Below are 21267 nucleotides of genomic sequence, written 5' to 3'. Positions count from 1 at the left end.
TTGATCATGAAGTGCATTTTTGTTTTTAAAAACAATTTTTCAGGTAGGTCTAACATTAGTATTGAGGTAAGAAATACTAAAGACATTTAATAAGAAATCAAATGTAAATTAATATTGGTCTTCCCTGAATAAATTAAATGAGTTTAATCCTTACACTTAAGGTTGCAAAAGTTAGTCCTTCAAGAGCAGTGAGTGTCATAAAGGTTCATCAAACAACACAAGACAAAGAGAAACTCAGAGACAGCAGCAGTTTATTCGACAGCTGTCACTTTAAGAGCGAACACGGATACGGTTGCATGCAGTTGCACAAACGTTCACTCGCAAGTCACGACGGGGTTTACGTGCATACTCGTCAAGACGGTCATTTAGTACATACATTTGTGTGTATCTGACCATTTCAGCGCAATTTGTACTCGCAAGCTTTTTGTGAGATGGCCTGTGTGTGTGTCTCTCCAGACCGTGAGCGCGAGTGCTGAGCGGTTTGAACACTGGCAAGACTTAAAAATAAATGCAAATGATAAACTTTAGTGACGATGCGACACTGCCTCGATTGTGCAAAGTGGCAAATACTGTGTCAACTGAGCAGCGATTTTAGTGCACATGCGATGCGCTGATGTGAAGCCATTTGAGCATTTTGAAAGGGAGAGAGAGCGCGCGCACGCGGTGATTCACGCACGCGGTTTGTGAACTTACGTCCTACAGAAAGTTTTCAAATGGCTGCGTAAGTTATTTAATATAGAAATATGAATTGTACCTCACCTTCAGCATTATAATTATTTTACCCGCGCTGGAAAGAGAATGAGACGGTGTCGCTGCATGTCATGCCCTAGCTCTCACGGCAGGTGCAGGTTTTTATGTGTCGTCAGCATGCGATCGGTTCATGAGATCGGCCTTTTTGGAGACCGCCGATCAATCATCCCAAAGCGATTATCGACCGATCGAGATCGGTTGCCGATCAATCGGAGCACCCCTACTGTATACTAATAGTCAATCAATCATCTTTGACGATAGTGGTCCTGACAGAACTGTAGAATTCATTTTGGGTACAGGAATGTAATAATTAAATGTAAAATAATACTGTTTAGTGTATAGATTAATCTTTTGTTAAAGCTGTGTTTTGTTTAAGTGACAGCAGCCTATAAACACCTGCTGTCGTCTGCCATGTTTAAGACCCCATGCACGCACAATATAATGATACACATCCGATTACTTTCTCAACTCACTTAAAGGGTTAGTTCACCCAAAAATGAAAATTCTGTCATTAATTACTCACCCTTATGTCGTTCGACACCCGTAAGACCTCCGTTCATATTCGGAACACAAATGAAGATATTTTAGTTGAAAGCTGATGGCTGAGAAAGGCTTCAGATAGGCCTCCATTGGCATTCAGGACACTTATACTCCCAAGACCCATAAAAGGCACTTAAAATGTCGTTACAAAGTCCATCTCACCACAGTGACTCTACAATAATCTTACGATGCGACGACAATAGTTTTTGTGCGCAAAAAAAAATCTAAATAACACCTTTATCCAGCTTGTTATTGCCTTCCGCGTGTGCCTCCACGACGCATGCGCGAGAATATGACGTAGCGCCGGGGTTCGGGAATCCATGAAATGCACACTTAAGCCCCATTTTGAGCACTACGCCGAGACCTAAAGCACGATCAATGTAGAATCCAACAGCTTAGACACGCGCGTCTTCCTCTGCTTGTAAACAAATCCCTTCTGGGTCATCTGTCCGAAAGCCGGATCTGCGTCATATTCTCGCGCATGCGTCGTGGAGGCACACACGGAAGGCAGTAACAAGCTGGATAAAGGTGTTATTTTGATTTTTTTTGCGCACAAAAGCTATTGTCGTCGCATCGTAAGATTATTGTAGAGTCACTGTGGTGAGATGGACTTTGTAACGATGTTTTGAGTGCCTTTTATCGGTCTTGGGAGTATAAGTGTACTGAATGCCAATGGAGGCCTATCTGAAGCCTTTCTCAGCCATCAGCTTTCAACTAAAATATCTTCATTTGTGTTCCGAATATGAACGGAGGTCTTACGGATCTCGAACGACATGAGGGTGAGTAATTAATGACAGAATTTTCATTTTTGGGTGAACTAACCCTTTAAGACATAACCGAATGTGTTTACGTCGAGAATACTTGCCGAAATGGGTGTTTTGACTGATGTAAATGTGTCCATTCAAGTGCATGGGGACGCGAAAGATGAATCAATTTGGAGTTTGTGCGCTATCTGAAACGCGCCTCTCTCTGTGTGTGTGTGCGCGCCTCGGGGGTGTGCGAGTAACGAATTAAATTCTCTTTTGACTCTTCTAGCACTGGAATGGTTTTAAAATCTATTGAATGTGTAAACTAGCAAGACAAAACTGTGCAAATGATAACCTTTCACTCTATTGCGTGGGGCCTGATCCGTACAGATCAACAACGATCCGTTTAAAGGGATAGTTCACCCATAATTGAAAATTGTCATTTACTCGCCCTCAAGTTGTTCCATACCTGCATGAATTTCTATCTTCTGCTGAACACAAAGGAAGATATTTGGAAGAATGTTTAAAATATAACATTCCCCCCCCACCATATGTTAGTCAATGGCTGCCGAGATCTGCTTGGTTACAAACATTCTTCCAAATATCTTCCTTTGTGTTCAGCAGAACAAAGAAATGTATACAGGAACAACTTGAGCTTGACTAAATGATGTGAACCATCCCTTTAAATCTTTAGAAAGTCCATTTCAAATTAGAACAACTTGAAATGGGAAGAATCTGTATAGATGCAGCCAGCTTTGTGTCATGATGATGACAGAGAGGTGCGTATGGCTTAGCTAAAATACCTGATTTGTAAACCAATCTGGGCAAGACGTCAGCCTCGGTTTCATTTAAGAATCCCTGTTTGTTTTCGGACTTACCCTGTGCTATGTTTTAGAGGTATCTGAAACCCTTTGGTGGTCGACAGTTGCACAGGGACCTTTTGACTCCTGAGCTTTTTCTGCTCTGCTCTGTCAGTTGCTGATTAATTATTCTCCACCATTTTAGTTGTGAGATCTTAGGTGGGCACAGCGAGAAGGTACAGAGAGGGAATGTTTCAGTCGACTGTAATGCGTCGCATGTATGTTGGTGCGCCGGTCTTGTTAACACCTGAATGGGGAGGCTGCGTTCTGCGGGACTCATGCAAGGCTTATTAAACCCCACGCAGAAACAATCAGCCCAGATGAATGGCTTCCTGTGAAGTTTAATTAGAGGGCCTCCCTGATGCTTTAGCTGGATAAACAGCAGCAAGAAACGACATGACGGGCCTCTTGCGTTGATTCTTGAAGAATGCGTGTATGTGAAGAGCGAGAAGTCGGACGGGAGACAAAGATGTTTTTCGGTGAAGGATTCCGAATGTTGACGTTTTTTTTGCTTTCGCCTCTCCTTTTCCCTCGTGGAGGGGGTCTGACCATCCCAATCGTGAAATAGATGAGTTTTTCAAGCTTCACGAGTCTTGCCCGTCACGAGCGCTCCGGATTGTTGTTAATTTGCTCGACGTCTCTCAAGTGGGATTTCTCTGAAGATGAGGTGTGGACTGCATTAATTGCAGCGTATTGGCTCTGGTTGAAAAATTTAGAAGTATTGATTCAGCCCAAGCTGTTTTCATCATTTCTCAATGTATTACATTGTGGCGAGACGGAAGCTGGGAGTGAATATGAAGCGCATAGACCCGTTTTGTGATTACAGAGGGGAGGTATAGGCGTGCAGTCCCCAGATAGGTGGCCCTTGTAGCGCGAGGTTCTCCGGCTGCACTCGTTTCAGGAGCGAGAGAGCCGCGTGATGGGTTGAGCTGATCGAAGGACTGCTGGAACACTTAATTCAGTGCAAGATGAAAGAGCAAGCGGAACCCATCCGAAGCATTTCTCTGTGGAACCATCTTAGTTTTCATGGCCTGGGGGCTAGTTTGTCTATTAAAGTTGATGGACCTGACATTGTGCATGGCGTTGCATCATTTATTTAAGCTAAAGTAGTCTTTGTTTTCATGTTGACTATGCAGTTGTAAACTTTTTTTCTCCAACACCTGTGTCCATTTGCAACTTTCCCCTTAACGAGACAAAATTAATGTATTACTTTCGTCTGCAGAGCACAAAATAAGATATTGAATTTTTTTTGGGGTGTTTTATTTATTTTTTGGTCCATCCATACAATGGAAGTCAATAGGGTCCAGAAAACATAATTGGACCCACAATGTCTTTCACTGTATGGACAAGAGCAGTTAAAAACAGTCTGTGTTTCATTTTATTTTGTGTGTGTGTGTGTGTACTTTAAGTCAGGAAAACCCTTGGAAATGTATTATCACTAATGCTTTCCAAACTTAAAGTCCTCATGAAATCTTATTTACTTTGTTAGCACGCATTACAGGTCTTAGGGTGAACAATTAATCAAGTTAATCTTTAATCGAAATCTGAAAAGTAACTTCCGGTCTGGAATGGCGTTACCTTTCCTTTGACGGCTTGGGTTTGAATATCCTTAACCACTCCCCTCCAACCGTTAGTCTGCTATGAGCGAGAGATGGAGAGGTGGAGCGCTGAAGTAAAACCCTGCCTGTTTCACTTGGAAATACGTCACAGCACTGAAATAAAATCAGTGGCAACTTCCGGTTCACTGGGACTTTAAGGGGTTTGTAGCAACTGGTTTCAGGTGTCTATCCCAGTGTTATTATTCTCAACTAAAACAAAAACGGTGTAACTTTATTTTAGGGTTCAATTCTCACTATTAACTAGTTGTTTATTAGCATGCATATTACTAGGATATTGGCTGTTTATTAGTACTTATAAAGCACATATTAATGCCTTAGTCTGCATGACCATATTCTACATCCCATAATCCTACCCAATACCTAAACTTAAACGCTAACTACCTTACTAACTATTAATAAGCAGTAAATTAGGAGTTTGAGGCCAAAGTCGTAGTTCATAGTGAATATGTGGTCCCAATACTGAAATGTCACCACGAAAACTATTAAAAAATAGTTTTTGTTAGTTAAAATTAAGGCTGAAATAAAATATATTAGATTGAAATACTTAAATGAAAATTACAAACGCTAAATTGACAACTAACTTAATTGAATAATTAAGTTAAAGAAGTTAAAGCTAAAATTACAGTTCAAACTGTTTATATACAAAAACAATTAAAACTCTAACTAAAATTAAAATAAAAGCCAATTCAAAAATGTAATAAATACTACGATAGTATGCGGATAATATTTAAAGGGATATTCACCCAAAAAATAAAAATTCATTCTTTACTCTCCCTCATGTTGTTCCGAACCTGTAAGACTTTCGTTCATCTATGGAACAAAAATTAAGATCTTTTTGATGAAATCTAAGAGCTTTCTGTACCTCCTTTGACAGCTACACAACTACCACTGACACTTCAAAAAGTTCATTAACAGATCGTAAAACTAATCCAAATGAGTTGAGCCGTTTATTCCAAATTTTCTGAAGAGACTCGATCACTTTATATGATGAACAGATTGAATTTAGCCTTTTATTCACATATAAACCCTGATCGGCAAACATAAACAAAAGCTCAACCGAACCTGCTTAATGCACGAGAACAAACCCTTATTGGTTCATGCTGAAGCTCAAACGGGCTGTGTTACACAAGAATGAACCTTATTGGTTCTCACACGTCAAGCAACCATGCTTGAGCTTCTGTTTACCAAATATGATGTGTGAGTTGATGAATGTTTATATGTTGTGTAGCTGTCAATGGAGGAACAGAAAGCGCTCAGATTTCATCAGAAAGATCTTAATTTGTGCTCCGAAGATGAACGAAAGTCTTACAGGTTTGGAACGACATGAGAGGGAGTAATTAATGACACAGTTTTAATTTTTGGGTGAAATATCCCTTTAACACTAATCTTTCTAGGTACTTGATGTTTGTACTAGGGGTGTCAATGTACACATTCCCATGATCGATCATTTAAATTAACGATCAATTAAACTATTAATCATTAGCTTTAATACTGCAATATGTCTACAGCAGTGGTATATAATCAACAGCATGATCGATCATTTATTAAATTACTTGTTTAATTATCAAATATAAAGACTAATACAACGTGTCACCAACTCCGACTCAGAAGAGCTGAATGAACACCAGTAAACTGGAGCACTTTGCTAGTGGTTATTTAACTCAACGAAATGCATCCTTTATTAGATTAGATGTACACAATAAATATAATATTACAAATTATACCTGCACAAAATGACGTGAATGCACAAGTGAACTTAATTCAAGGTACTTCTGAACTTCTGATACTCCTGTTTTGGATGTGCTCTTTCTGTAACATCCCGCTGAAGCACAGCAACTAAACGTTTTATTACAATATTGTTCTCTTTATACTGTTAATAATAATGTAATATGACAGTCTCAATCATAGTTGTTATTATTAGTCGTGCATTGCTGTTTGAGCTGCATGCGCTGAAGATGATTACCGCTCTACTAACGCGTTAATTCTTAACCAAATGCATCCAATATGAGAGAAATCAGTTTTATATATAGGCCTACACAAAATAAACACAATATTAAAACGTACATTTGCACAAAACAAAGGGGAATGCACACGCAAACTTAGTCATGAAGGTGCAAATCTAGCCGTTTAAAATGGTCCCAAACATAACTCGCGCTGACATTTTCTCGTGTCTGCTTTACGTGTTTTGCAGTTGAGCAGCACGTGTGCATGACCTTTACTTAATCGTCGATCAATACGTTTTATCGATTAAATTATCGACAATTAATCAATCGTAGATTAATCGTTAGCATCCCTGGTTTGTACCCTCATATCATCTAGGAACCCGTTTTTTGGTTAAACTTTTAGTTTTCTAAGAAGGCAAATGTTTCGAGGTCCAAAAAACAAGGAAACAACAGCAGGTGTATTGAATGTAGTAAAATAAGGGAGGAACTAGTAAAAGATAAATACCCCTGATACATAAAATAAAGGGAATCAAAACACGGGATCACTAACAATCTTGAACCCCTTTACTGGGTTAAAGTTTGCTTTTAGCTTGTAGGGGTGTAACGGTACACACAACTGATGGTTCGGTGCGTACCTCGGTTTTGAAGTCAAGGTTCGGTACAGCAGGAGAGACAACTAAATATAAAATAGCTGTTTATTTTTATTAAACAGTGGTTTAGTGAACAAGTTGTGTCTGTCCTTAAAATAATTCAATTTGAACTAAGTTTCTTAAAGATAAAATTCTCTGCTAATGCTTTAAAGTGTAAACTATATATAGCCCTTACTTGCACATTACTATAATATAACAACAGAGCCCAAATTAGCCTAAATTCAGTATTTTATTTATAGATATAATAATCAACACTCAAATAACACATTGTAAACTTCACATTAGGCAGTTTTTGCATTAACTTCTAAATCTAATTATAAAATTATGTTTTTACTCCAATTTGTAGCTTAAATGTAATCGTTGCTGTGGCTGTCATTTTCATGACAGATTCATTTAAACACGCATTAAATAACCAAGACATCTGACAGGTTAAGTAGAATATAATGAATATATAGTACATCTATTTAGCAAAAGAGTAAATTTCTCTAGTGAACTAACAGCTGTGACTTCTGAGGTAAATGCGTGACACTCTTTTCAAGCCTTTTTATCGGCATCTTTCCGTCGTTGAAACACTGATTGAGTGATTACACGACATATGATGCATTTTAGTAAGTTGTAATGTATCCTCAGCATACCTTCAGATGTTTATTCTTTGACTAGGAAGAGATAAACTTCCTAGCGCGGGAGCTTGAACTGACGCGCCCATACCGTGATCTGTCATGTCACATTAAAGAGCATCAAAACTTCATTTATCGTTTGATTTTCGTGAGGGAACTCGGATTGAAGTGTGTTCCGCGCTTAAAACAAGCCTTCTGTTAACTGTTAAAGATTGCATTCGTACCGTTCGGTACACACGTGCACCGGAAGCCCTGTACCGGAAACGGTATGAATACTTGTACTGTTACACACCCCTATTAGCTTGATATTGTTGGATCCATAGAGTAGCTTCGGCTGAAACAGAATTGTATAAATATAACCACAACAGAAAACAAAAATAATTCAGCCAGCACCTTTGAGGAAATCTGTGAAAGCTGCTGTACCTGTGGAAGTTAACCTTGATAAGAATTACAGCTGACTCTCTGTACATGCGCAACCGCAAGATTCAATTCCCATAATCCCTCCACAAATGCCTCTTTGTCTTATTATTACTGTGTTTAGCAGATTAACAAATTGAACCTTAGCACATTTAAGCATCCTCTCCATATCCCTCCATTCAGCCACAGATCTTTGTTTCTTGGGTCATTCTGTTGGAATCAGACGGGGTGCCTGGTCTCTCTTCAGCCGGTACAGAGGATGGAGCTTGTGCGAACTCGGTAATCGGGGTTTACTTGAAATTTTGGTCCTGTGTGCACTCCACACAGTCCATCTTTTCAGGCCTATCTGCTTTTCCAGAGTGCCGGTTTCTTGGTGGAAATCGTGTTTTTCCAGAGTCTATGTCTGTGTGCATCCCATGAAGGGAGCCTCCGCAGATTTTATCTCAACTTGATAAAGCACTGGTCATGTCGGGGTGTGTGTGTGTGTGTGTGTGTGTGTAAAGGTAGTGCGTAAGGATTGTGAATTAGGGGATATTGGTGTATGTTTATTTTTTTGTTGGTGTTTTGCATACGATTGATTTGAATATGGCAGGTTTTTTTTTTTTTTTTAATCGCCCGACTGTCCTCCCTTCCTCCTTCCCAATTCAACCCCATTTTAAAATCTTTTTGCTACCTCGCTTTCTCCAGATGGCTCACGTTCCAGCATTTTTTCCTTTTTTTTTTTTTCTTTTTGTTTAAACAACGTATGCCCCACCCTGTGGTCTGAAGTTCCGCAATGAGCCGTCTTGACAAGGTGCCAGGTTTTAGATTCAGCGTCTCATAAGAAGTACATTTTCCTCTTACTCCCCCCTTTGGCCCCCTCCTTTTTTGTCTTTTTTCGTTCTGTCTTTCTCTTTCTTTTTCTCTCTCTCTCTGTGTTCGTGTGACGTCCTGACCACTAACGGCTACATATTAAGAGATAATTCCATACCCTGAGGTTACAAACCGGCTTAGACTGGCTCTCGCGCATTTTGACTCCACTGGGTACCCTGGGTGAAGAAAAAAAGGATATTGTAACTCCATTTTTTTTGTTGTTGTTTTTTTTTAAAAAAAGGAACAGGAGACTAATTCTCACGAGGATGACATCAGTTCAGTCGGCAATGCTCAAAACAAACATGTTATGCATTTATGCATGCTACAAGTATTGCTCATACCCATACAAGCACAACCAAGCAAACCATGCTGCACGACTCCTGTTCTGATACAGTACGATTATTGGAAAGCTGATTTTTCTTTTTGCATAATTGTCCATCTTCGTCGCAGCAATAATGCAGGCTTTAGAATTCACCGTTGATGCGTTCTCCAGTTGCAGAAGTCCAATTACACAAATAATGTGTGTAGTTTTATTTTTTTAGCTGTGGTTATGTATGCAAATTGTTTCAAATATGTAGGTGAACATAATAAAAGCAGAGTGACATACAAGGGTCAGCTATATAATGAAGTCAGATTTGTTTTGTCAGGACAAAGGTACAGCTTTTTAGAATCAGGTTGGGCAAGTTGTCATATTTTAAATGTTATAAATGTATACAATTGATCAACTGTCAATCTTATCTAAATATCTATATACTAGGGCTGTTTAACGTGTAATCGCGACTAATCGCGCCCAAAATAAAAGTTTGTATTTACATAATATAACTGTGTGTGCTGTGTATAATTATGTATATTTGAATACACGTATATATTTAAGAAATAGTTGCATGTATATACTGTATATATTAGGGATGCCACAATTCTCAATATAATATTGAACCGTTCGGTTCGGCATTCATGGTTCAATACGCCCTTGTGAATTGCGCTTTTTGTTTTTTTGGTTTTGCATTTAATTAATTCATTTTTATTTCTCTCCGAATTGGCTCTGTTTTGGTGTCACCCATGCAAAACTGTGTCGTGGGTGAGGTGTGCGACGTCATGATTTTTGATCGTGGACAATTAAAATGTCTCCAAAATCTGCTAGTGGCATGCTACAGTACGCATTCTATCATTTGCCTCGATCCCAATATACTGAACAACGTTACATACATTCACATTACACGTTAGTGGTAGAGTTATACTCACGGAACACTATAGTTATTCACAATCACGAAAGTTCATTATTTGCATGCGTTTTAAAGCCTTGTCGGTTAAAATTTTATTTGCGTGCTTATGCACTGTTTTTGAGCATGCGCACTAAAAGCCTGTCAAACACGGGATTACTGGACTAAGTAGTCTTAATGCACTAATACTGTCAAATACACACAAGGTTAACAGAAACACCGTCGGTTATGTCTAAAGTGAAAGTAAAATGTTGCGTGTGTCTGTATATTAGATGCGTGCAGGTCTTGAATTGACAGCAGCGCACCTATAGTGAACACGCTGTCGCTTGTCCTTAAAGGGACAGTTCACCTCTAAAATGATGTCATTATTTACTCACTCTTATGTTGTTCATAACCTGTCCTGTATTAATTTCTTCTGTTGAACACAGACAGTTGAATACCAGACAGTTGATGGTAGCCATTGACTTCCATATTATTATTTCCTACAATGGGGACCAGCAACTGTTTGGTTTCCAACATTCTTCAAAATATATTTTCCAACAGAAGAAAGAACTTTATTCAGGTTTAAAACAACTTTAGCGTGAGTAATCGATGGCAGAATTTTCCTTTTTTGAGTGAACTATCCCTTTAATGTTAATAAAAAGACAAAAGACAAAGAGAAAATCACTCAATGCTCTTGACTGGAAAACTTTAATACAGTAGCTTTAATAAGAATCAATGTATATTTTCTAGTTTGTTGTTAAATTAAATGTAGTTTTATTTTTATATTTATTCATTAATTTTTTTCTCCTTAACCTCTTGCTGTTCCTGTTGCTTAAGAATAGAATAGCAAAAAACTGATGTGACAAGCCATCAGAACCGAACCGAACTGAAAACCGTGGTTAAAAACCGAGGTATGTATTGAACTGTGGACTAACTGTATTGTTGCATCCCTAGTATATATATTTAAATCATTTATATTATATAATAAATATAAATATTTTATATACTTTTTTTCCCTTAAATATACACACGCATGTGTGTATTTATATATACATATAATATAATATAATAATTATAAACAGCGCACACCGATATATTATGTAAACACACACTTTTGTTTTGGATGCGATTAATCGTTAAACAGCCCTACTATATACATCTATTGGCCAAAACAATGGTTTGATATTTTAATATGTTGCTTTTTACATTCGGTTGTATTAAATGTAATTTTGAACGGTGTTGGGTAAGTTACTCTAAAAAAGTAATTAATTACTAGTTACTAATTACATCTTCAATAGTGTAATTATATTACTGTACAAATTACTCTCTCCAAAAAGTATTAACTTACTTATTATTTTACAAATCCTTAATCAACCCTGAGTTAAGCGATTCACAGATAGGCATGAATTATTAATTATTTTTCAAATACATAATATAAAACTACATCCATTATTCTTATTTACTGACCAAAGTATTACAAATGTGACTTACACTATTATACTTACACTATTATAATTACACTATTATTTATATATATATATTAGTTCTACAGTCTATACACAGTATTTAGTTGTAACTGTCATTTAATTACACACAAAATAAGAGTAATCCCTTACTTTACTTTTTCAAGGGAAATCAAATTACAGTAACTAGTTACACCCAACACTGATTTTGAATTTAATGAATTCTTTTTCCATAAATGTTTTGCTGTTTAAATTTGGCTAGATTACTAGAATACGCCTTTTAATGGCATGTTCCATAGGGGCATGTTGTCACAAAGTCAGCCTGTATTATATGAAAAAGTATCTCTTGTCCTGGGCAGTAACGATGGAAATATTCAATAGCTTTTTGTAGCCAAGAATCTCAAAGTGTGACAACCTGCCCTGTTCTCCCTTCTAAATGAAATGATCTTCCTGACTGGCATATAAACAAGGGCAACGTGTTTCCTTTTCATAATGGTCTTGACTAAATTACGTTATTATATTGTGACCATCTTTCAACTACTCGTTCAGCCTCTTAGGAACATCAGAGCGATTCATCTTTTCGAGAGAAATCTCCATCCACGTTTCTTCTCTTTGTGTATTTTCTCTCTTCTGGCATGAGTATTAGATTGTGTTCCTCCTTAACCTTGAAGTCTGTCTGTATCTTGTATAAATAGGCCTGTAGCTTTATTCAGATCCTCTCCATTCGTCTCTCTACAGTTACCGCCTCTGTTAGAAAACCTCCTGTTGAGGGTTTTCTCATCCCTCTACGTATTTGAGCTGAAGTTTGGATGTGGGGATTTCTGAGGAAGAGCAGCAGCAGCAGCAGCAGAAAGGTGAACCGGCACTGTTGACGTCCAAGGGACGATCCCTACTGGTCAGCGCGGTGCGGATCAAAATCACAAGGTTCGGCCTAGAGTTGAAGTTCAGTTTCGTTCTGTATTTCCTGCACGTGTTTACAGCTCTGTGTGGTTTCTGTACCTGCGTGCTATCTCGGGCCTCTGGTTAGCACTGTTCCTCACTGAGGAAGCCTGGTTTGCGTTCGAGGCACATTTCCTCACTGTAGGTAGGCCGTTTTAACCGCTGTAGCGTCTACCACCTCCTTCGGTATCTTAAAGATCTTGTTGCTGTCTTTATTTGGTCTCTTTGTCTTCAGCCTCACTCCCCCACACACTTCCTCCCCTTTGCCCCCTGCTACTGCCCCCACCCTCCTCCTGAACCGCCCCTCCCTCCCTCGGGCGACAGCAGAACAGGAATTGATTAGTGGCACGGCTTAAAAATAGAAGGGCCTGTTGTCATGGCAACGGCCACAATGAGCTGTTGTCTTGTTTAATGAAGACCGAGATTTTAAGTGTTGTGGCTGAACAGTACAGTGAGCGGGAGACGCCATTTCTGGCTAGGTGTGCACAAATGCCAGGACGGAGATATTAGCTGTGATCTGGTCCCTCCTGTCAGAAGTGTGTGTCACGCGATACGCAGATGGTCGTGAATCGTTTTGTGTGCGGGATGGTCTTCCTCGTGTGGGTGTGTTGTGTGGCTTTGCAGGTACGATTACCGATCTGCTTTGTCGCAGTCTCATCCTGGTTGCTCTGCCCGCAGGTACTTGCTGAATCTGCAGAGGTGCATTAAGGTAAGGCATCAAATGCATCATCATACGCTGGCAGCTCCAAAACACATTATTGACTCAACCCACATCCTGTTACCCATACGTCCCGTATGCATCAAGCCAACCAATTACAACCCTGTTGCCATGGGCGCCATCCGCCTAATTGGCCTCATTAGTGTCAGAAACTGGCCGTATGCAAATTTTGGTCATATTCCCAGCAGATCTCTTCTCTGAGTAATATACAGTAATAGTTAGCCATTGTGTAGGTCGTTGGTGAGGACAACGGTCCAATTAGCGAATTAACCACTAAGCTTAGATACTGTACTCGACTCAACCTCCCAGAAGTGTTTCTGAAATTCCTGTCAGTGTAGGAATGCGTGCATAACGTGCCGTTTGGTGATGGTATGCTAATATTCCCCCACAGCAACCTACTTTTGTGACATCACCGCACAGCTGACTTACAACATCTCAATTACGCTTGCATCACGTTGCAGCTGGATTGCGTGTGATGCGAGAAATGATTTATACTGATAAATATGTCAACAAGCTTTTTTTTTTACATTTGGATTTTCATTAGCATCTTATGAATACAATTGTTGTAGACGAGCACTAGTGAGATTCCTTGAATGTGATTTACAGAATTTTGGTGGTTTTAAGAAGGTCTTATATGGGCTTTTCAGTGCCAAGGATCCCCAAGTTTTATGACCCCCCCTTCCTTAAATTTTAAATCATATTTTAATTTACCATTTGTAAATTGATTTAGAATTCCATTGTTAATTAGATTTTTTTGGTTTTTATTGTTTATTTTTTATGATTCGTTCATTTGCTTTAATTCATTTGACTAAAACTAATCCTTGAAATATTATCTGGACAATTTATAAATTCATATTTATTTATATTAATATTTTATGTGATAACAATGGTCCAATTAGTGAATTAACCATTAAGCTTATATACTGTGTGTGTGTGTATATATTATATAATAAATTGCACTCCAATCAGGCATAACGTTATGACCACCTTCCTAATATTGTGTTGGTCCCCCTTTTGCTGCCAAAACAGCCCTGACCTGTCGAGGCATGGATTCCACTAGACCCCTGAAGGTGTGCTGTGGTAACTGGCACCAAGATGTTAGCAGCAGATCCTTTAAATCCTATAAGTTGCGAGGTGGGGCCTCCATGGATCGGACTTGTTTGTTCAGCACATCCCACAGATGCTCGGTTGGAATTTGGAGGCCAAGTCAACGCCTCAAATTCATTGTTGTGCTCTTCAAACCATCCCTAAACCATTTCGCCACAGCCACCAGGGAATACCATTTCCATGAAAGGGTGTACATGGTCTGCAACAATGCTTAGGTAGGTGGTACGTGTCAAAGTAACATCCACATTGGTGGCAGGACCCAAGGTTTCTCAGCAGAACATTGCCCAAAGCATCACTGCCTCCGCCGGCTTGCCTTCTTCCCATAATGCATCCTGGTGCCATGTGTTCCCCAGGTAAGCGACGCACTTGGCCATCCACGTGATGTAAAAGAATGTGATTGATCAGACCAGGCCACCTTCTTCCATTGCTCCGTGGTCCAGTTCTGATGCTCACGTTCCCACTGTTGGCACTTTCGGCGGTGGACAGGGGTCAGCATGGGCACCCTGACTGGACTGCAGCTATGCCGCCCCATACACAACAAACTGTGATGCTCTGTGTATTCTGAAACCTTTCTATCAGAACCAACATTAACTTCTTGAGCAATTTGAGCTCCAGTAGCTCGTCTGTTTGATCAGACCACACGGGCCAGCCTTCGCTCCCCATGTGCATCAATGAGCCTTAGCCGCCCATGACCTTGTCGCCAGTTCTCCACTGTTCCTTCCTTGGAGCACTTTTGATAGAGACTGACCACTGCAGACCAGGAACACCCCACAAGACCTGCAGTTTTGGAGATGCTCTGACCCAGTCATCTAGCCATCACAGTTTGGCTCTTGTCAAACTCGCTCATATCCTCAATCGCTCAATCAACTTTGAGGACAAAATTCACTTGCTGCCTAATATATCCCACCCACTAACAGGTGCTGTGATGAAGAGATAATCAGTGTTATTCACTTCACCTCTCAGTGGTCATAATGTTATGCCTGATCGGTGTGTATAAATATGTGTATATACACACATGTAATGTGTATTACATTTGTAACGCTATTTAAGCATCAAGGCTATTTACATGGCAAACACAATTCATTTTAAAGTACTATATACAAAATTAATTAAAATGGAATAATTCAGAATATAATCCCTGAATGTGTTTCAGATTTTCTATGTAAGCATGTTTCTGAATAAAAATGTTTTCTGGCAGTATCATAAAAATGACAGTCCAACAGAATATATATACTCTCATCAGTTCGGATTTTTAGAGATGCACTGATACTAATCTCAAATGCTCATTGGTACTTGTATCAGTCCATAGTACACTGCCCTCTGAGTTCTTATCACTTTATTGCTGTGCTGTTCTTTAATTTCCCTAAGCTTCAGTTCTAATAATTAATGTTGATATTACAGTCTATAAGATTTGCCGCATATGGAACTGCAGAGACTGAAAACTGCACCCATCCAGCTGTGAGAATAGTCCAAAATATAAGCATCTGTAGCAAAAACCTGTGTGTATCGCACTGTGGTGTTACAATCACCACCAGTCAACATTTGAGAATCTGCAAAGTTTAAGCTAGCTCTACCTCCCTTTGCAGATCTGTGCTCCAGATACATAGATCATTTACCAAGTTTTGAATGGGCTTCTCCAACATTCTCCCCATCTATTATTGGTCAGACAATCTGAAAGTCCTGCCCCATTGTCCGCCTTTGGTTAAGCCAATGTTGTTGTGTTGTGCTGGTCAGGATGCTCCAATAAACAGAGCTTTGTTTCGATAGCGACACAAGAGGAACATCTGGGCTGGACACTACTCCAAATTGTGCTCAAGTTCAGAATCACTATATGCATGGTTTGTTTTCTGATGCCATGTCCAATTTAGCTAATTGTTTGATATACTGAAAAGTGGTTTGGACAAGCACATGATCACTTCTGTCCAGAAGTACCAAAAAAAAAAAAAATGTTAGGCCCTCTTAAACCTGGCCTAGCTTCCAGGAAAGTAAAAAAAGCTCCGCTAATCTAAGGCCGTGTTCTGTAAAGTCATTTGATTCATGTTCTTGAGGGCTTTAGGGAGCTGTTCTGTTGACATCTTTCACACATTTAAGCCCAAGTGCTCTGCCAGTCCATATTGATCAGAGGGCCTACTCACTCGGAAGACTAATTTGAAAGGTGACAAGTAACTGTTGTGAACTAGTTAGACCCTAAAGCATCTCCGCGGTCCAGAGTGCATGTTTTGTGGTCAGGTGTGCGGTGTTTGTTCATTTTCATCTTTTTCACATTTCTCACCACCATGCTCAGCTGTTTTTATTCTGTTGAGCTTGTTCTCCGAACCTCAGGTGGTGGATACCGGAGCGAGGAGCAGCGAGAGCGAAAGTGACAGCAGAATGAAAGAAATCAGGCAGGTCTTGACCAAACAGGTGTTGTCACCTGCTTTTGCGTCTCCACTGGAGTCATGGTTGCAGAAATGGCTGCGGCATGAGATCATGAGGCCCGGGTCTGCTGCTCAAGTCATATTTCTGCTTTACGTGCCCTGGGGGAGGTCACACTCTCGCTGGTGCTTTGTCGCTTGTGAAAGCAAGTTCACGGAGTGGCAGCCAGCTGCTGAGGAGCTGAAGATAAACCTCCTAATGGCAAATGGAGGGTCGTCACCTTGTTGACATTTCGTTCTGCAACATGCCAGAAGGGCCCGGGTGTACGGCAGTTTTGGAGTCGGGAGTCCGCGCTGCCCAAATTTAAGGCTGGATTACAATACCTGATTTTGTTCAGCTTTTTGCCCCAGTCTTAACACGCTAATGCTAGTTGCTGTTGATGCGTTTCTGCTCAAGTTTGTGTTCGGAACAATGTGGAAGTCTGGTTGTGTGTGATCGTCAGTGGTTTACTAAATGATACCCAAGGAGAACGGTTGCATAAACTGCCAAGACTTGTCTTACAAGTAGTGCTTGACATGAAGTGGCGTGTAATGCAGTTACTCCTACTGGTCACTTTGGCAGGTTGAATTTATCTATAACGTATACATTTTGCAGTTGTAGTCTTTTAAAAAGGCATCGGAAATGATAAACCAATTGCAATGTAGTGTTGGCAACATCAGCGAGCGACACACATTCCCGCGTCCCTTTACACACTCACTTTTCTCCGGATGAATATTGTTGGTGTTACAGGGTGTGAATTTCGGCGTGGGATTGGGCATAATTTGACTAATTCCCGCAGATTTTGTGATCACACATAAAGACGCCTCTCCGTACTAAATTGAGTTCTCTTTCGCTGCTTATTGCACTTAAACAGTCAAATACACAAATCATGATCAAATCGGTCTTGGCGAGTATTTACGTAAACACAGTCAGTTATGTTTTAAGTAGGGCTGTCAATCATTTAAAATTGTTAATCACGATCAATCACACTCTTGTTGTGTGGTTTAATCACACACTTATCATAAAATTAAGCATACGCCATATATCTCATTAAACACATTCATTTTGTCATCATTTGCTATATCCAGCAAAGTAAACAATCAGATTCAAGGGTGAAACTCACAAAACTGTACTTTCTGCAAGCTTCAAGGATTATTGGAGACACCAAATATAAGGAGTCCATATAATTATTATATAATAAATGTATACACACCTAAGCACCCAAGGGAAAAACATTACAGAAAAAAACTTTACGGAATTTACAGTGTATAGTATGTGTACAGATCAACAACGAGATTGTTTTCATTTTAGATGAGTCAAGCTGCAATACCGAACAGGACCACACGGAGATGCCAAAAAACCTCCTAAATCAACCGCTTTGTCTGCATAAACCTACGATTACTAGTAAACACAACAACGTACACGACAAATCAAACATTATCTTTCCCGAGTGCGTGTGTGGAAACAATGCAAATGTTCTGAAATGTGTCTGTCCATGAATGCTGCGTGCGATCAGTGATCTAGAGCGCGCACATACAGGGTTTGTTTGTGCATCAATAACAAACTCTCATGCGCTTCCTGTTCGACACCCAAAATTGCCCTCTTCAGAAATAATCACAGAATACGACAGAGCTCGTTTTTTTTTTTTAAATAAAGCGCACACTGGAATGAATAAATTCACTAAACACAATGTGAGTCTCTATTCTCTCTGATATGTCTGATGTGATCAATCTGGCCTTCTTTATATTAGCGCTGTTTTGGACTGTTTTAATTATTTCGAGTACTGAATCACTGAAAACTTTCCCAGAGTTTAACAGTTTAAAATGGCCTGATCACAAACAGAGAAGCAGGTTAAAGAGAATCGGGTTAAAGAGTTAGAATGAAAATTTCCTCTACCACTACAGGGTTACAGGTGTTGTAGATGCTCCGTGTGATTGAGATAAACTCCCGACTTCTAAGTACATCTAACTGTGTGACGGAAATGATGTTAATGACGCAGCTTCACGTACTTCCGTAATTTATTTGTTAATTGCGTGAAATTATTTTAACGCGTTAAAATAAAGTAATTGAACGTGTTAACGGTGACAGCCCTAGTTTTAAGTGAACGTAGGGCTGCACAATTAATCGAATTTGTAATTGTGATTACAATTACGGATGCCACAATTATGTAATCGTTCAGTAAAATGTAATCGCTATTACAAAAAAAAAGTCCACTTATAATATTCTGCGTACTTAAAGGGTTACTTCAGTGATTTAGCATTAGGCTTTGTATCAGTAGAAACCCGGTAGTATATTCAAATTATGGTACTTTTCCCCCCCTCGTATCGCATTGAGACAAGATAATTATTTTAATTCCAAAATATTAGGAATTTTATTTCTGGAAAAATCTTTTCAGAAAGATTTTTTGGCCAGAGGCTAAAGACTACAGCCAGTAGATGGAGCTGTTGGCTGTTCCACATGTTATCAACCCGCCCATAGGGGAGAGATCTCACGCACAGAATGTAAGACACAGACGGCCGCACGGACATTCATAACGGAGCGATGCAGAGCAAAGTGTGTGTTTCAACTTTTCAATGAATTCCTGTGATAGTAGCTTCAATATGCGATCTGAAAACTGCCAGACTGGCGCTTAACGTTACCTCAGCTCTGCTCAGCTCTTCGTGATGAATGAAATCTGACACTGCTGCGTTTGTGCCGCGACTTTCATTCGGCTCACTCACACTTTTTATTGAAAAGACACGTTCAGTTTTTAATTTTAGTGTTTATTCTCTAACTGAACGAAATGATTGTATTACTATGAAGATCAAACCGACGGTGTACGGAGTGGCCTCGTAGGTCAGCGAAGCAAGTGCATTCTGGGAGTTGTTGTCTTTCATCCACATGAGACAAAAATACCTTTTCTGTCTTTTCTCAGTCTAGAAGGCACCAAATTCAAAAATAATTTCACATTTCTACTGCATAAATGACCCAGTTTAAATACACATTCATCTTCCCAGCGCTGAAGTACCCTTTAATATGTTTTTTATACAGGTTATTTTAAGTTTTTCCCCATTGTTTTTATTTTTATTTTTAGTGTAACATTATAATACATTGCATATTTATTTTTACTTTGTTATTTAAAGAAACCAAACGCACGTATATTTGACTTTTGAGGCTTAAAGCTATAGAATAATTGTAATTAATAATCGCAATTACAATTTCGATTTGTCATAATTGTGCAGCCCTAAGTGAACGTAAACGGATGAGAAAGAAAAGGCATGTGTAACAGTATAATGGATCCGTGCATCAGGTCTTAAAGTGACAGTGGCCTAATATACCTGCTGCCATGACTTTTCCTCATGGTATCGGTCAAAATCGGGGCTAGTAACTTTGGAAAACCACTAGCCACAGTGGCTGATGAGCAAAAAATGATGAGCAAAAAAGTTTAATGTCAAGTTAGTCATCACATTTACCAACATGTTCATCACATTTACCAACATGTTCATAGCAGTTTTAAGTCAGCTACATAAAACCGTAGATTGGTCTAATTTGATGCCAGAAAGTATTGCCCCTTGACTAATCACTAGTTGGTCATACTAGTACTTAAGACACAGTCTTAACATAATGGCTATGTTTATACAACTGGTCCCAGTTTTTCTCTGCAACCATTTATAAAGTCGACATGTGTATGATCCCTAGAGTTTTAAAATCTGTTCAGATATTAAGTTGTGTAGTGTATTCCGGCCTTTAGTTTTATCGTTTGTAATTGTTTTTTTGTTTTTTTAACTTTGCAGGCTTGGTAGCAAACGTGGTCACTACATGGTCACCTTAAAAGCAGCTGCAGCCAAGTCGTCCATCATTTCCCATCATAGTTATCAATGTATGAGTTATAGTAGATTAAAGGTGCCAGCTTTTTGTTATTCAAATATCCCTTGCCTTTAATTTACAGGGTTATATTTTCCAAGCACATTAGCTTAAATATTTAAGTCGGCTCTTGTTATGGTTGTATTTTTCGCTTGACGTCCACACTCTATCTGTTGCTGTGAAAGTAAGGAGAATGTTTATTCAGATTATGAAGTGTTTATTCAGGACCAAGAGTTCTGACATGATAAATGTCAAATCCGAACCCTTCTTCACAAATAACATAAACAAAACAAAAAAAAAAATCGTTTCATCCTCCTCTACTCCGAAGTCAACAGAAGTCTGCTTAAAGAGACCGTACACCCCGAAAATTAAACTCATCATTTACTCACCATTCCAAACCTGTATAGCTTAATTTCTTATGTAGAACACAACATTTTTATAGTGAATGTCATCGGGGCATTTTATGGACACATCTTCTTTTGTGTTCCCATGGGCGAAAGTCATACAGGTTTGGAGCGTCTTTCATTTACTTGCCCATCCCTTCCCACTGTGCCATTTCACCTCTTGCAGACACTTTAAAATGCCAAAAGCCGGCCAAATGCTTCTC

General features: G+C 39.3%; 1 protein-coding gene across 5 annotated transcripts in view; it reads left to right on the top strand.

The window, feature by feature from the left end:
* The window catches only part of gatad2b (GATA zinc finger domain containing 2B), a 64428-nt gene that overhangs the window by 7937 nt on the left and 35224 nt on the right, over nucleotides 1-21267 (top strand). For 2 of the 5 annotated variants that reach the window (XM_079829537.1, XM_079829535.1), the window contains exon 2: nucleotides 12398-12583. The exons of the other annotated variants lie outside the window; for them this stretch is intronic. The gene's annotated coding sequence lies outside the window, so the exon portion shown is untranslated. The remainder of the gene's footprint in view (nucleotides 1-12397; nucleotides 12584-21267) is intronic. 5 annotated transcript variants of the gene reach the window in all.

This window comes from Gobio gobio, assembly GCF_949357685.1.
Source record: "Gobio gobio genome assembly, chromosome: 11".
In the NCBI taxonomy this organism is placed as follows: Eukaryota; Metazoa; Chordata; class Actinopteri; order Cypriniformes; family Gobionidae; genus Gobio; species Gobio gobio.
Note: the sequence above shows the minus strand (reverse complement) of the source record. Positions and strands in the feature narration are given on the sequence as shown.